We start from the raw sequence: 16879 nt of genomic DNA on the forward strand, positions 1-16879 counted from the left end.
TGTTTCCACGCCTCTGATTCCCTGCCTCTGATTCCCAACCTCTGATTCCCCAACCCTGATTCCCCATATCTGATTCCCCGCCTCTGTTTCCCTGCCTCTGATTCTCCGCCCCTGTTTCCCCATATCTGATTCCCCGCCTCTGATTCCCCAACTCTGATTCCCCACCTCTGATTCCCCAGCTCTGATTCCCCGCCTCTGATTCCCCGTGTTTGATTCATTGCCTCTGATTCCCCGCCTCTGATTCCCCATCTCTGATTCACCGCCTTTGATTCGACACCTCTGATTCCCCATATCTGATTCCCCACCTCTGTTACCCCGCCTCTGATTCCCCGCCTCTGATTCCCCATATATCATTCCCCGCCTCTGAATCCCCATCTCTGATTCCCGGACTCTGATTCCCCACCTCTGATTCCCGGCCTCTTATTCCCGGCATCTGAATCCCGGCCTCTTATTCCCGGCCTCTGATTCCCCGCTTCTGATTCTGATTCCCTGCCTCTGATTCCCCATCTCTGATTCCGCACATCTGATTCCCTGCCTCTGATTCCCCACCTCTGATTCCCCATATCTGATTCCCCACCTCTGTTTCCCTGCCTCTGATTCCCCACCTCTGTTTCCCCATATCTAATTCCCCACCTCTGATGCCCCAACTCTGATACCCCGCCTCTGATTCCCCAGCTCTGATTCCCCACCTCTGATTCCCCGCATCCGATTCCCCATATCTGATTCCCCGCCTCTGTTTCCCCGCCTTTGATTCCCCGCCTCTGTTTCCCCATATCTGATTCCCCGCCTCTGATTCCCAACTATGATTCCCCGCCTCTGATTCCCCAGCTCTGATTCCCCGCCTCTGATTCCCCGCGTTCTATTCCCTGCCTCTGATTCCCCGCCTGTGATTCCCCATCTCTGATTCACCACCTCTGATTCCCCACCTCTGATTCCCCATATCTAATTCCCCGCCTCTGTTTGCCCGCCTCTGATTCCCCGCCTCTGTTTCCCCATATCTGATTCCCCGTGTCTGATTCCCTGCCTCTGATTCCCCGCCTCAGATTCCCCGCCTCTGATTCCCTGCCACTGATTCCCTGCCCCTGATACCCCACCTCTGATTCCCCATATCTAATTCCCTGCCTCTGTTTCCCCGCCTCTGATTCCCCGCCTCTGATTCCCCGCCTCTGATTCCCCGCCTCTGATTCCCCAACTCTGATTCCCCGCCTCTGATTCCCCAGCTCTGATACCCGCCTCTGATTCCCCGCGTCTGTTTCCCCGCCTCTGATTCCCTGCCTCTGTTTCCCCATATCTAAGTCCCCGACTCTGATTCCCCAACTCTGATTCCCCACCTCTGATTCCCCACCTCTGATTCCCCGCCTCTGATTCCCCGCATCTGATTCCCTGCATCTGATTCCCAGCCTCTGATTCCCTGCCTCTGATTCCCAACCTCTGATTCCCCACCTCTGATTCCCCATATCTGATTCCCCGCCTCTGCTTCCCCGCCTCTGATTCCCCGCCTCTGTTTCCCCATATCTGATTCCCGGCCTCTGATTCCCCGCCTCTGATTCCCCGCCTCTGATTCCCTGCTTCTGATTCCCAACCTCTGATTCCCCACCTCTGATTCCCCATATCTGATTCCCCGCCTCTGTTTCCCCGCCTCTGATTCCCCGCCTCTGATTCCCCAACTCTGAATCCCCGCCTCTGATTCCCCAGCTCTGATTCCACGCCTCTGATTCCCCGTGTTTGATTCCCTGCGTCTGATTCCCTGCCATGATTCCCCATCTCTGATTCACCGCCTTTAAATCGCCACCTCTGATTCCCCATATCTGATTCCCCTCCTCTGTTTCCCCGCCTCTGATTCCCAACCTCTGATTCCACACCTCTGATTCCCCATATCTGATTCCCCGCCTCTGTTTCCCCGCCTCTGATTCCCCGCCCCTGTTTCCCCATATCTGATTCCCCACCTCTGATTCTCCTACTCTGCTTCCCCGCCTCTGATTCCCCAGCTCTGATTCCCCGCCTCTGATTCCCCATTTTTAATTCCCTGCCTCTGATTCCCCGCCTCTGATTCCCCATCTCTGATTCACCGCCTTTGATTTGCCACCTGTTTCCCCATATCTGATTCCCCACCTCTGTTTCCCCGCCTCTGATTCCCCGCCTCTGATTCCCCATATCTGATTCCCCGGCTCTGATTGCCCACCTCTGATTCCCCGCCTCCGATTCGCCAGCTCTGATTCCCCGCCTCTGATTCCCCGCATCTGATTCCCTGCCTATGATTCCCCGCCTCTGATTCCCCATCTCTGATTCACCGCCTTTGATTCGCCACCTCTGATTCCCCATATCTGATTCCCCACCTCTGTTTCCCGGCCTCTGATTCCCCGCCTCTGATTCTCCATATCTCATTCCCCGCCTCTGAATCCCCATCTCTGATTCCCGGACTCTGATTCCCCACCTCTGATTCCCGGCCTCTTATTCCCAGCATCTGATTCCCGGCCTCTGATTCCCGGCCTCTGATTCCCCGCTTCTGATTCTGATTCCCTGCCTCTGATTCCCCATCTCTGATTCCGCACATCTGATTCCCTGCCTCTGATTCCCTACCTCTGATACCCCATATCTGATTCCCCGCCTCTGTTTCCCCGCCTCTGATTCCCCGCCTCTGTTTCCCTATATCAAATTCCCCACCTCTGATGCCCCAACTCTGATTCCCCGCCTCTGATTCCCCAGCTCTGATTCCCCGCCTCTGATTCCCCGCATCCGATTCCCCATATCTGATTCCCCGCCTCTGTTTCCCCGCCTCTGATTCCCCGCCTCTGTTTCCCCATATCTGATTCCCCGCCTCTGATTCCCAACTATGATTCCCTGCCTCTGATTCCCCAGCTCTGATTCCCTGCCTCTGATTCCCTGCGTTCTATTCCCTGCCTCTGATTCCCCGCCTGTGATTCCCCATCACTGATTCACCACCTCTGATTCCCCACATCTGATTCCCCATATCTAATTCCCCGCCTCTCTTTGCCCGCCTCTGATTCCCCGCCTCTGTTTCCCCATATCTGATTCCCCGTCTCTGAATCCCCAACTCTGATTCCCTGCCTCTGATTCCCCAGCTCTGATTCCCCGCCTTTGATTCCCCCCGTCTGATTCCCAGCCTCTGAATCCCCGTGTCTGATTTCCTGCCTCTGATTCCCCGCCTCTGATTCCCCATCTCTGATTCACCGCCTCTGATTCCCCACCTCTGATTCCCCATCTCTGATTCCGCACATCCGATTCCCTGCCTCTGATTCCCCAACTCTGATTCCCCGCCTCTGATTCCCCATCTCTGATTCCCCACCTCTGATTCCCCGTGTTTGATTCCCTGCCTCTGATTCCCCGCCTCTGAATACCAGCCTCTGATTCCCCATATCTGATTCCCCGCCTCTGATTCCCTGCCTCTGATTCCCCAGCTCTGATTCCCCGCCTTTGATTCCCCCCGTCTGATTCCCAGCCTCTGAATCCCCGTGTCTGATTTCCTGATTCTGATACCCGCCTCTGATTCCCCATCTCTGATTCACCGCCTCTGATTCCCCATCTCTGATTCCCCACCTCTGATTCCCCGTGTCTGATTCCCCGTGTCTGATTCCCTGCCTCTGATTCCACGCCTCTGATTCCCCATATCTGATTCCCTGCCACTGATTCCCCGCCTCTGATTCCCCATCTCTGATTCACCACCTCTGATTCCCGGCCTCTGATTGCCCACCTCTGATTCCCCGCCTCTGATTCGCCAGCTATGATTCCCCCCTCTGATTCCCCGCGTCTGATTCCCCGCCTCTGATTCCCCAACTCTAATACCCCGCCTCTGATTCCCCAGCTCTGATTCCCCTCCTCTGATTCCCCGCATCTGATTCCCTGCCTCTGATTCCACGCCTCTGATTCCAGGCCTCTGATTCCCAACCTCTGATTCCCCACCTCTGATTCCCAATATCTGATTCCCCGCCTCTGTTTCACCGCCTCTGATTCCCCGCCTCTGTTTCCCCGCCTGTGATTCCCCAGCTCTGATTCCCCGCCTCTGATTCCCCATATCTGATTCCCATCCTCTGATTGCCCACCTCTGATTCCCCGCCTCTGATTCGCCAGCTCTGATTCCCCGCCTCTGATTCCCCGCATCTGATTCCCTGCCTCTGATTCCCCGCCTCTGATTCCCCATCTCTGATTCCCCGCCTGTGATTCCCCAGCTCTGATTCCCCACCTCTGATTCCCCAGCTCTGATTCCCAGCCTCTGATTCCCCGTGTTTGATCCCCTGCCTCTGATTACCTTCCTCTGATTCCCGGCCACTGATATCCCGCTTCTGATTCTGATTCCCTGCCTCTGATTCCCCATCTCTGATTCAACACATCTGAATCCCCGCCTCTGTTTCCACGCCTCTGATTCCCTGCCTCTGATTCCCAACCTCTGATTCCCCACCCCTGATTCCCCATATTTGATTCCCCGCCTCTGTTTCCCTGCCTCTGATTCCCCGCCCCTGTTTCCCCATATCTGATTCCCCGCCTCTGATTCCCCAACTCTGATTCCCCGCCTCTGATTCCCCAGCTCTGATTCCCCGCCTCTGATTCCCCGTGTTTGATTCCCAGCCTCTGATTCCCCGCCTCTGATTCCCCATCTCTGATTCACCGACTTTGATTCGCCACCTCTGATTCCCCATATCTGATTCCCCACCTCTGTTACCCCGCCTCTGATTCCCCGCCTCTGATTCCCCATATATCATTCCCCGCCTCTGAATCCCCATCTCTGATTCCCGGACTCTGATTCCCCACCTCTGATTCCCGTCCTCTTATTCCCGGCATCTGAATCCCGGCCTCTGATTCCCGGCCTCTGATTCCCCGCTTCTGATTCTGATTCCCTGCCTCTGATTCCCCATCTCTGATTCCGCACATCTGATTCCCTGCCTCTGATTCCCCACCTCTGATTCCCCATATCTGATTCCCCGCCTCTGTTTCCCCGCCTCTGATTCCCCGCCTCTGTTTCCCCATATCTAATTCCCCACCTCAGATGCCCCAACTCTGATACCCCGCCTCTGATTCCCCAGCTCTGATTCCCCGCCTCTGATTCCCCGCATCCGATTCCCCATATCTGATTCCCCGCCTCTGTTTCCCCGCCTTTGATTCCCCGCCTCTGTTTCCCCATATCTGATTCCCCGCCTCTGATTCCCAACTATGATTCCCCGCCTCTGATTCCCCAGCTCTGATTCCCCGCCTCTGATTCCCCAGCTCTGATTCCCCGCCTCTGATTCCCCGCGTTCTATTCCCTGCCTCTGATTCCCCGCCTGTGATTCCCCATCTCTGATTCACCACCTCTGATTCCCCACCTCTGATTCCCCATATCTAATTCCCTGCCTCTGATTCCCCGCCTCTGATTCCCCGCCTCTGATTCCCTGCCACTGATTCCCTGCCCCTGATACCCCACCTCTGATTCCCCATATCTGATTCCCTGCCTCTGTTTCCCCGCCTCTGATTCCCCGCCTCTGATTCCCCATATCTGATTCCCCGCCTCTGATTCGCCAAGTCTGATTCCCCGCCTCTGATTCCCCAGCTCTGAATCCCCGCCTCTGATTCCCCGCGTCTGTTTCCCCGCCTCTGATTCCCCGCCTCTGTTTCCCCATATCTAAGTCCCCGACTCTGATTCCCCAACTCTGATTCCCCACCTCTGATTCCCCAGCTCTGATTCCCCGCCTCTGATTCCCCGCATCTGATTCCCAGCATCTGATTCCCAGCCTCTGATTCCCTGCCTCTGATTCCCAACCTCTGATTCCCCACCTCTGATTCCCCATATCTGATTCCCCGCCTCTGTTTCCCCGCCTTTGATTCCCCGCCTCTGTTTCCCCATATCTGATTCCCGGCCTCTGATTTTCCGCCTCTGATTCCCCGCCTCTGATTCCCTGCCTCTGATTCCCCATCTCCGATTCCGCACATCGGATTCCCTGCCTCTGATTCCCCGCCTCTGACTCCCCGCCTCTGATTCCCTGCTTCTGATTCCCAACCTCTGATTCCCCACCTCTGATTCCCCATATCTGATTCCCCGCCTCTGTTTCCCCGCCTCTGATTCCCCAACTCTGAATCCCCGCCTCTGATTCCCCAGCTCTGATTCCCCGCCTCTGATTCCCCGTGTTTGATTCCCTGCCTCTGATTCCCTGCCCTGATTCCCCATCTCTGATACACCGCCTTTAATTCGCCACCGCTGATTCCCCATATCTGATTCCCCGCCTCTGTTTCCCCGCCTCTGATTCCCCGCCCCTGTTTCCCCATATCTGATTCCCCACCTCTGATTCTCCTACTCTGCTTCCCCGCCTCTGATTCCCCAGCTCTGATTCCCCGCCTCTGATTCCCCATTTTTGATTCCCTGCCTCTGATTCCCCGCCTCTGATTCCCCATCTCTGATTCACCGCCTTTGATTTGCCACCTCTGTTTCCCCATATCTGATTCCCCACCTCTGTTTCCCCGCCTCTGATTCCCCGCCTCTGATTCCCCATATCTGATTCCCCGGCTCTGATTGCCCACCTCTGATTCCCCACCTCCGATTCGCCAGCTCTGATTCCCCGCCTCTAATTCCCCGCATCTGATTCCCTGCCTCTGATTCCCCGCCTCTGATTCCCCATCTCTGATTCACCGCCTTTGATTCGCCACCTCTGATTCCCCATATCTGATTCCCCACCTCTGTTTCCCGGCCTCTGATTCCCCGCCTCTGATTCTCCATATCTCATTCCCCGCCTCTGAATCCCCATCTCTGATTCCCGGACTCTGATTCCCCACCTCTGATTCCCGGCCTCTTATTCCCAGCATCTAATTCCCGGCCTCTGATTCCCGGCCTCTGATTCCCCGCTTCTGATTCTGATTCCCTGCCTCTGATTCCCCATCTCTGATTCCGCACATCTGATTCCCTGCCTCTGATTCCCTACCTCTGATACCCCATATCTGATTCCCCGCCTCTGTTTCCCCGCCTCTGATTCCCCGCCTCTGTTTCCCTATATCTAATTCCCCACCTCTGATGCCCCAACTCTGATTCCCCGCCTCTGATTCCCCAGCTCTGATTCCCCGCCTCTGATTCCCCGCATCCGATTCCCCATATCTGATTCCCCGCCTCTGTTTCCCCGCTTCTGATTCCCCGCCTCTGTTTCCCCATATCTGATTCCCCGCCTCTGATTCCCAACTATGATTCCCTGCCTCTGATTCCCCAGCTCTGATTCCCTGCCTCTGATTCCCTGCGTTCTATTCCCTGCCTCTGATTCCCCGCCTGTGATTCCCCATCACTGATTCACCACCTCTGATTCCCCACATCTTATTCCCCATATCTAATTCCCCGCCTCTCTTTGCCCGCCTCTGATTCCCCGCCTCTGTTTCCCCATATCTGATTCCCCGTCTCTGAATCCCCAACTCTGATTCCCTGCCTCTGATTCCCCAGCTCTGATTCCCCGCCTTTGATTCCCCCCGTCTGATTCCCAGCCTCTGAATCCCCGTGTCTGATTTCCTGCCTCTGATTCCCCGCCTCTGATTCCCCATCTCTGATTCACCGCCTCTGATTCCCCACCTCTGATTCCCCATCTCTGATTCCGCACATCCGATTCCCTGCCTCTGATTCCCCAACTCTGATTCCCCGCCTCTGATTCCCCATCTCTGATTCCCCACCTCTGATTCCCCGTGTTTGATTCCCTGCCTCTGATTCCCCGCCTCTGAATACCAGCCTCTGATTCCCCATATCTGATTCCCCGCCTCTGATTCCCTGCCTCTGATTCCCCAGCTCTGATTCCCCGCCTTTGATTCCCCCCGTCTGATTCCCAGCCTCTGAATCCCCGTGTCTGATTTCCTGATTCTGATTCCCCACCTCTGATTCCCCATCTCTGATTCACCGCCTCTGATTCCCCATCTCTGATTCCCCACCTCTGATTCCCCGTGTCTGATTCCCCGTGTCTGATTCCCTGCCTCTGATTCCACGCCTCTGATTCCCCATATCTGATTCCCTGCCACTGATTCCCCGCCTCTGATTCCCCATCTCTGATTCACCACCTCTGATTCCCGGCCTCTGATTGCCCACCTCTGATTCCCCGCCTCTGATTCGCCAGCTATGATTCCCCCCCTCTGATTCCCCGCGTCTGATTCCCCGCCTCTGATTCCCCAACTCTAATACCCCGCCTCTGATTCCCCAGCTCTGATTCCCCGCATCTGATTCCCTGCCTCTGATTCCACGCCTCTGATTCCAGGCCTCTGATTCCCAACCTCTGATTCCCCACCTCTGATTCCCAATATCTGATTCCCCGCCTCTGTTTCACCGCCTCTGATTCCCCGCCTCTGTTTCCCCGCCTGTGATTCCCCAGCTCTGATTCCCCGCCTCTGATTCCCCATATCTGATTCCCATCCTCTGATTGCCCACCTCTGATTCCCCGCCTCTGATTCGCCAGCTCTGATTCCCCGCCTCTGATTCCCCGCATCTGATTCCCTGCCTCTGATTCCCCGCCTCTGATTCCCCATCTCTGATTCCCCGCCTGTGATTCCCCAGCTCTGATTCCCCACCTCTGATTCCCCAGCTCTGATTCCCAGCCTCTGATTCCCCGTGTTTGATCCCCTGCCTCTGATTACCTTCCTCTGATTCCCGGCCACTGATATCCCGCTTCTGATTCTGATTCCCTGCCTCTGATTCCCCATCTCTGATTCAACACATCTGAATCCCCGCCTCTGTTTCCACGCCTCTGATTCCCTGCCTCTGATTCCCAACCTCTGATTCCCCACCCCTGATTCCCCATATCTGATTCCCCGCCTCTGTTTCCCTGCCTCTGATTCCCCGCCCCTGTTTCCCCATATCTGATTCCCCGCCTCTGATTCCCCAACTCTGATTCCCCGCCTCTGATTCCCCAGCTCTGATTCCCCGCCTCTGATTCCCCGTGTTTGATTCCCTGCCTCTGATTCCCCGCCTCTGATTCCCCATCTCTGATTCACCGCCTTTGATTCGCCACCTCTGATTCCCCATATCTGATTCCCCACCTCTGTTACCCCGCCTCTGATTCCCCGCCTCTGATTCCCCATATATCATTCCCCGCCTCTGAATCCCCATCTCTGATTCCCGGACTCTGATTCCCCACCTCTGATTCCCGGCCTCTTATTCCCGGCATCTGAATCCCGGCCTCTGATTCCCGTCTCTGATTCCCCGCTTCTGATTCTGATTCCCTGCCTCTCATTCCCCATCTCTGATTCCGCACATCTGATTCCCTGCCTCTGATTCCCCACCTCTGATTCCCCATATCTGATTCCCCGCCTCTGTTTCCCCGCCTCTGATTCCCCGCCTCTGTTTCCCCATATCTAATTCCCCACCTCAGATGCCCCAACTCTGATACCCCGCCTCTGATTCCCCAGCTCTGATTCCCCGCCTCTGATTCCCCGCATCCGATTCCCCATATCTGATTCCCCGCCTCTGTTTCCCCGCCTTTGATTCCCCGCCTCTGTTTCCCCATATCTGATTCCCCGCCTCTGATTCCCAACTATGATTCCCCGCCTCTGATTCCCCAGCTCTGATTCCCCGCCTCTGATTCCCCAGCTCTGATTCCCCGCCTCTGATTCCCCGCGTTCTATTCCCTGCCTCTGATTCCCCGCCTGTGATTCCCCATCTCTGATTCACCACCTCTGATTCCCCACCTCTGATTCCCCATATCTAATTCCCTGCCTCTGATTCCCCGCCTCTGATTCCCCGCCTCTGATTCCCTGCCACTGATTCCCTGCCCCTGATACCCCACCTCTGATTCCCCATATCTGATTCCCTGCCTCTGTTTCCCCGCCTCTGATTCCCCGCCTCTGATTCCCCATATCTGATTCCCCGCCTCTGATTCCCCAAGTCTGATTCCCCGCCTCTGATTCCCCAGCTCTGAATCCCCGCCTCTGATTCCCCGCGTCTGTTTCCCCGCCTCTGATTCCCCGCCTCTGTTTCCCCATATCTAAGTCCCCGACTCTGATTCCCCAACTCTGATTCCCCACCTCTGATTCCCCAGCTCTGATTCCCCGCCTCTGATTCCCCGCATCTGATTCCCTGCATCTGATTCCCAGCCTCTGATTCCCTGCCTCTGATTCCCAACCTCTGATTCCCCACCTCTGATTCCCCATATCTGATTCCCCGCCTCTGTTTCCCCGCCTTTGATTCCCCGCCTCTGTTTCCCCATATCTGATTCCCGGCCTCTGATTTTACGCCTCTGATTCCCCGCCTCTGATTCCCCGCCTGTGATTCCCCATCTCTGATTCACCACCTCTGATTTCCCACCTCTGATTCCCCATATCTAATTCCCCGCCTCTGCTTGCCCGCCTCTCATTCCCCACCTCTGTTTCCCCATATCTGATTCCCCGCCTCTGAATCCCCAACTCTGATTCCCTGCCTCTGATTCACCAGCTCTGATTCCCCGCCTTTGATTCCCCCCGTCTGATTCCCAGCCTCTGAATCCCTGTCTTATTTCCTGCCTCTGATTCCCCGCCTCTGATTCCCCATCTCTGATTCACTGCCTCTGATTCCCCACATCTGATTCCCCATCTCTGATTCCGCACAACCGATTCCCTGCCTCTGATTCCCCGACTCTGATTCCCCACCTCTGATTCCCCGTGTCTGATTCCCTGCCTGTGATTCCCCGCCTCTGATTCCCCATCTCTGATTCCCCACCTCTGATTCCCCGTGTCTGATTCCCTTCCTTTGATTCCCCGCCTCTGATTCCCCGCCTCTGATTCCCTGCCACTGATTCCCCGCCCCTGATTCCCCACCTCTGATTCCCCATATCTTATTCCCCGCCTCTGTTTCCCCCCCTCTGATTCCCAGCCTCTGATTCCCCATATCTAATTCCCCGCCTCTGATTCCCCATATCTGATTCCCCGCCTCTATTTCCCCATATCTGCTTCGCCGCCTCTGATTCCCCAACTCTGATTCCCCGCCTCTGATACCCCAGCTCTGATTTCCTGCCTCTGATTCCCGGCATCCGATTCCCTGCCTCTGATTCCCCGCCTCTGATTCCCCATCTCTGATTCCCCGCCTCTGATTCCCCGTGTCTGATTCCCTGCCTCTGATTCCCCGCCTCTGATTCCCCATATCTGATTCCCCGCCTCTGTTTTCCCGCCTCGGATTCCCTGCCTCTGATTCCCCATATCTGATTCCCCGCCTCTGATTCCCCAACTCTGATTCCCCGCCTCTGATTCCCCAGCTCTGAATCCCCGCCTCTGATTCCCCGCGTCTGATTCCCGGCCTCTGATTCCCGGCCTCTGATTCCCCTCTTCTGATTCTGATTCCCTGCCTCTGATTCCCCATCTCTGATTCCGCACATCTGATTCCCTGCCTCTGATTCCCCACCTCTGATTCCCCATATCTGATTCCCCGCCTCTGTTTCCCTGCCTCTGATTCCCAACCTCTGATTCCCCACCTCTGATTCCCCATATCTGATTCCCCGCCTCTGCTTCCCCGCCTCTGATTCCCCGCCTCTGTTTCCCCATATCTGATTCCCGGCCTCTGATTCCCCGCCTCTGATTCCCCGCCTCTGATTACCTGCCTCTGATTCCCCATCTCCGATTCCGCACATCGGATTTCCTGCCTCTGATTCCCCGCCTCTGATTCCCCGCCTCTGATTCCCTGCTTCTGATTCCCAACCTCTGATTCCCCACCTCTGATTCCCCATATCTGATTCCCCGCCTCTGTTTCCCCGCCTCTGATTCCCCGCCTCTGATTCCCCAACTCTGAATCCCCGCCTCTGATTCCCCAGCTCTGATTCCACGCCTCTGATTCCCCGTGTTTGATTCCGTGCCTCTGATTCCCTGCCATGATTCCCCATCTCTGATTCACCGCCTTTAAATCGCCACCTCTGATTCCCCATATCTGATTCCCCTCCTCTGTTTCCCCGCCTCTGATTCCCAACCTCTGATTCCACACCTCTGATTCCCCATATCTGATTCCCCGCCTCTGTTTCCCCGCCTCTGATTCCCCGCCCCTGTTTCCCCATATCTGATTCCCCACCTCTGATTCTCCTACTCTGCTTCCCCGCCTCTGATTCCCCAGCTCTGATTCCCCGCCTCTGATTCCCCATTTTTGATTCCCTGCCTCTGATTCCCCGCCTCTGATTCCCCATCTCTGATTCACCGCCTTTGATTTGCCACCTCTGTTTCCCCATATCTGATTCCCCACCTCTGTTTCCCCGCCTCTGATTCCCCGCCTCTGATTCCCCATATCTGATTCCCCGGCTCTGATTGCCCACCTCTGATTCCCCGCCTCCGATTCGCCAGCTCTGATTCCCCGCCTCTGATTCCCCGCATCTGATTCCCTGCCTCTGATTCCCCGCCTCTGATTCCCCATCTCTGATTCACCGCCTTTGATTCGCCACCTCTGATTCCCCATATCTGATTCCCCACCTCTGTTTCCCGGCCTCTGATTCCCCGCCTCTGATTCTCCATATCTCATTCCCCGCCTCTGAATCCCCATCTCTGATTCCCGGACTCTGATTCCCCACCTCTGATTCCCGGCCTCTTATTCCCAGCATCTGATTCCCGGCCTCTGATTCCCGGCCTCTGATTCCCCGCTTCTGATTCTGATTCCCTGCCTCTGATTCCCCATCTCTGATTCCGCACATCTGATTCCCTGCCTCTGATTCCCTACCTCTGATACCCCATATCTGATTCCCCGCCTCTGTTTCCCCGCCTCTGATTCCCCGCCTCTGTTTCCCTATATCAAATTCCCCACCTCTGATGCCCCAACTCTGATTCCCCGCCTCTGATTCCCCAGCTCTGATTCCCCGCCTCTGATTCCCCGCATCCGATTCCCCATATCTGATTCCCCGCCTCTGTTTCCCCGCCTCTGATTCCCCGCCTCTGTTTCCCCATATCTGATTCCCCGCCTCTGATTCCCAACTATGATTCCCTGCCTCTGATTCCCCAGCTCTGATTCCCTGCCTCTGATTCCCTGCGTTCTATTCCCTGCCTCTGATTCCCCGCCTGTGATTCCCCATCACTGATTCACCACCTCTGATTCCCCACATCTGATTCCCCATATCTAATTACCCGCCTCTCTTTGCCCGCCTCTGATTCCCCGCCTCTGTTTCCCCATATCTGATTCCCCGTCTCTGAATCCCCAACTCTGATTCCCTGCCTCTGATTCCCCAGCTCTGATTCCCCGCCTTTGATTCCCCCCGTCTGATTCCCAGCCTCTGAATCCCCGTGTCTGATTTCCTGCCTCTGATTCCCCGCCTCTGATTCCCCATCTCTGATTCACCGCCTCTGATTCCCCACCTCTGATTCCCCATCTCTGATTCCGCACATCCGATTCCCTGCCTCTGATTCCCCAACTCTGATTCGCCGCCTCTGATTCCCCATCTCTGATTCCCCACCTCTGATTCCCCGTGTTTGATTCCCTGCCTCTGATTCCCCGCCTCTGAATACCAGCCTCTGATTCCCCATATCTGATTCCCCGCCTCTGATTCCCTGCCTCTGATTCCCCAGCTCTGATTCCCCGCCTTTGATTCCCCCCGTCTGATTCCCAGCCTCTGAATCCCCGTGTCTGATTTCCTGATTCTGATTCCCCGCCTCTGATTCCCCATCTCTGATTCACCGCCTCTGATTCCCCATCTCTGATTCCCCACCTCTGATTCCCCGTGTCTGATTCCCCGTGTCTGATTCCCTGCCTCTGATTCCACGCCTCTGATTCCCCATATCTGATTCCCTGCCACTGATTCCCCGCCTCTGATTCCCCATCTCTGATTCACCACCTCTGATTCCCGGCCTCTGATTGCCCACCTCTGATTCCCCGCCTCTGATTCGCCAGCTATGATTCCCCCCCTCTGATTCCCCGCGTCTGATTCCCCGCCTCTGATTCCCCAACTCTAATACCCCGCCTCTGATTCCCCAGCTCTGATTCCCCTCCTCTGATTCCCCGCATCTGATTCCCTGCCTCTGATTCCACGCCTCTGATTCCAGGCCTCTGATTCCCAACCTCTGACTCCCCACCTCTGATTCCCAATATCTGATTCCCCGCCTCTGTTTCACCGCCTCTGATTCCCCGCCTCTGTTTCCCCGCCTGTGATTCCCCAGCTCTGATTCCCCGCCTCTGATTCCCCATATCTGATTCCCATCCTCTGATTGCCCACCTCTGATTCCCCGCCTCTGATTCGCCAGCTCTGATTCCCCGCCTCTGATTCCCCGCATCTGATTCCCTGCCTCTGATTCCCCGCCTCTGATTCCCCATCTCTGATTCCCCGCCTGTGATTCCCCAGCTCTGATTCCCCACCTCTGATTCCCCAGCTCTGATTCCCAGCCTCTGATTCCCCGTGTTTGATCCCCTGCCTCTGATTACCTTCCTCTGATTCCCGGCCACTGATATCCCGCTTCTCATTCTGATTCCCTGCCTCTGATTCCCCATCTCTGATTCAACACATCTGAATCCCCGCCTCTGTTTCCACGCCTCTGATTCCCTGCCTCTGATTCCCAACCTCTGATTCCCCACCCCTGATTCCCCATATCTGATTCCCCGCCTCTGTTTCCCTGCCTCTGATTCCCCGCCCCTGTTTCCCCATATCTGATTCCCCGCCTCTGATTCCCCAACTCTGATTCCCCGCCTCTGATTCCCCAGCTCTGATTCCCCGCCTCTGATTCCCCGTGTTTGATTCCCTGCCTCTGATTCCCCGCCTCTGATTCCCCATCTCTGATTCACCGCCTTTGATTCGCCACCTCTGATTCCCCATATCTGATTCCCCACCTCTGTTACCCCGCCTCTGATTCCCCACCTCTGATTCCCCATATATCATTCCCCGCCTCTGAATCCCCATCTCTGATTCCCGGACTCTGATTCCCCACCTCTGATTCCCGGCCTCTTATTCCCGGCATCTGAATCCCGGCCTCTGATTCCCGGCCTCTGATTCCCCGCTTCTGATTCTGATTCCCTGCCTCTGATTCCCCATCTCTGATTCCGCACATCTGATTCCCTGCCTCTGATTCCCCACCTCTGATTCCCCATATCTGATTCCCCGCCTCTGTTTCCCCGCCTCTGATTCCCCGCCTCTGTTTCCCCATATCTGATTCCCCGCCTCTGATTCCCAACTATGATTCCCCGCCTCTGATTCCCCAGCTCTGATTCCCCGCCTCTGATTCCCCAGCTCTGATTCCCCGCCTCTGATTCCCCGCGTTCTATTCCCTGCCTCTGATTCCCCGCCTGTGATTCCCCATCTCTGATTCACCACCTCTGATTCCCCACCTCTGATTCCCCATATCTAATTCCCTGCCTCTGATTCCCCGCCTCTGATTCCCCGCCTCTGATTCCCTGCCACTGATTCCCTGCCCCTGATACCCCACCTCTGATTCCCCATATCTGATTCCCTGCCTCTGTTTCCCCGCCTCTGATTCCCCGCCTCTGATTCCCCATATCTGATTCCCCGCCTCTGATTCCCCAGCTCTGAATCCCCGCCTCTGATTCCCCGCGTCTGTTTCCCCGCCTCTGATTCCCCGCCTCTGTTTCCCCATATCTAAGTCCCCGACTCTGATTCCCCAACTCTGATTCCCCACCTCTGATTCCCCAGCTCTGATTCCCCGCCTCTGATTCCCCGCATCTGATTCCCTGCATCTGATTCCCAGCCTCTGATTCCCTGCCTCTGATTCCCAACCTCTGATTCCCCACCTCTGATTCCCCATATCTGATTCCCCGCCTCTGTTTCCCCGCCTTTGATTCCCCGCCTCTGTTTCCCCATATCTGATTCCCGGCCTCTGATTTTCCGCATCTGATTCCCCGCCTCTGATTCCCTGCCTCTGATTCCCCATCTCCGATTCCGCACATCGGATTCCCTGCCTCTGATTCCCCGCCTCTGATTCCCCGCCTCTGATTCCCTGCTTCTGATTCCCAACCTCTGATTCCCCACCTCTGATTCCCCATATCTGATTCCCCGCCTCTGTTTCCCCGTCTCTGATTCCCCAACTCTGAATCGCCGCCTCTGATTCCCCAGCTCTGATTCCCCGCCTCTGATTCCCCGTGTTTGATTCCCTGCCTCTGATTCCCTGCCCTGATTCCCCATCTCTGATACACCGCCTTTAATTCGCCACCGCTGATTCCCCATATCTGATTCCCCGCCTCTGTTTCCCCGCCTCTGATTCCCCGCCCCTGTTTCCCCATATCTGATTCCCCACCTCTGATTCTCCTACTCTGCTTCCCCGCCTCTGATTCCCCAGCTCTGATTCCCCGCCTCTGATTCCCCATTTTTGATTCCCTGCCTCTGATTCCCCGCCTCTGATTCCCCATCTCTGATTCACCGCCTTTGATTTGCCACCTCTGTTTCCCCATATCTGATTCCCCACCTCTGTTTCCCCGCCTCTGATTCCCCGCCTCTGATTCCCCATATCTGATTCCCCGGCTCTGATTGCCCACCTCTGATTCCCCGCCTCCGATTCGCCAGCTCTGATTCCCCGCCTCTGATTCCCCGCATCTGATTCCCTGCCTCTGATTCCCCGCCTCTTATTCCCCATCTCTGATTCACCGCCTTTGATTCGCCACCTCTGATTCCCCATATCTGATTCCCCACCTCTGTTTCCCGGCCTCTGATTCCCCGCCTCTGATTCTCCATATCTCATTCCCCGCCTCTGAATCCCCATCTCTGATTCCCGGACTCTGACTCCCCACCTCTGATTCCTGGCCTCTTATTCCCAGCATCTGATTCCCGGCCTCTGATTCCCGGCCTCTGATTCCCCGCTTCTGATTCTGATTCCCTGCCTCTGATTCCCCATCTCTGATTCCGCACATCTGATTCCCTGCCTCTGATTCCCTACCTCTGATACCCCATATCTGATTCCCCGCCTCTGTTTCCCCGCCTCTGATTCCCTGCCTCTGTTTCCCTATATCTAATTCCCCACCTCTGATGCCCCAACTCTGATTCCCCGCCTCTGATTCCCCAGC

The sequence above is a fragment of the Narcine bancroftii genome, chromosome 4 (assembly GCF_036971445.1).
Source record: "Narcine bancroftii isolate sNarBan1 chromosome 4, sNarBan1.hap1, whole genome shotgun sequence".
Lineage (NCBI taxonomy): Eukaryota > Metazoa > Chordata > Chondrichthyes > Torpediniformes > Narcinidae > Narcine > Narcine bancroftii.